The sequence below is a fragment of the Trypanosoma cruzi genome (genome assembly GCF_000209065.1).
Source record: "Trypanosoma cruzi strain CL Brener chromosome Unknown tcruzi_1047053457371, whole genome shotgun sequence".
NCBI classification, from domain to species: Eukaryota; Euglenozoa; class Kinetoplastea; order Trypanosomatida; family Trypanosomatidae; genus Trypanosoma; species Trypanosoma cruzi.
The window spans coordinates 1-776 of record NW_893770.1 but is presented as its reverse complement, the minus strand read 5'-3'; the positions used below and the strand labels follow the sequence as shown (position 1 = coordinate 776).

General features: G+C 59.5%; 1 non-coding gene across 1 annotated transcript; it reads left to right on the top strand.

Moving 5' to 3' along the window:
• Positions 1 to 321: 321 nt before the first annotated feature.
• Tc00.1047053457371.10 lies at positions 322 to 431 on the top strand. The gene has a single exon (XR_008254621.1). It is a non-coding gene; the product is annotated as a 5S ribosomal RNA (M5) (ribosomal RNA).
• The last annotated feature ends 345 nt before the right edge of the window (positions 432 to 776 follow it).

Genomic DNA, 776 nt, shown 5'->3' with positions numbered 1-776 from the left:
GCGCAGCCGCCCGCCCGCCGGCGACAGGCAAGCCACGGAAGAGCCGCGGGAGATGATGAAAATAGAAAAAAAAACGGTAGGAAAAAAGGCAAGAACAAATTTAAAAATGAAGCTCCGCAGGCCCTTTTCCGGATTTTGCCATGAAGCCTCCGGACGCCTCGCTTCCCCACATGTGGCGCGGAAACTGCGTCAGTAATTTTTCTTTTTTGCTGCGGCGCCCGCGCGCTCGGAGAGCCCACCCACCGCCCGCCCCGGCGCGGTGAAGAAGCGACTGGCGGCGCGCGGTGGCGGAAAAAAAAAAAAATAGTGGGAAGGGTACGGCACCCCGGGTTCCAGCGCCATCACTGATCGCCGTACTAACGAGGCCTGTGGCCGCTTAACTTCACAAATCGGACGGGATGTGGTGCACTCGGCCAAGTATGGTCGTACCCGGCGACGCGCCACGCGATGCGCAGCCGCCCGCCCGCCGGCGACAGGCAAGCCACGGAAGAGCCGCGGGAGATGATGAAAATAGAAAAAAAAACGGTAGGAAAAAAGGCAAGAACAAATTTAAAAATGAAGCTCCGCAGGCCCTTTTCCGGATTTTGCCATGAAGCCTCCGGACGCCTCGCTTCCCCACATGTGGCGCGGAAACTGCGTCAGTAATTTTTCTTTTTTGCTGCGGCGCCCGCGCGCTCGGAGAGCCCACCCACCGCCCGCCCCGGCGCGGTGAAAAAGCGACTGGCGGCGCGCGGTGGCGGAAAAAAAAAAAATAGTGGGAAGGGTACGGCCCCCGG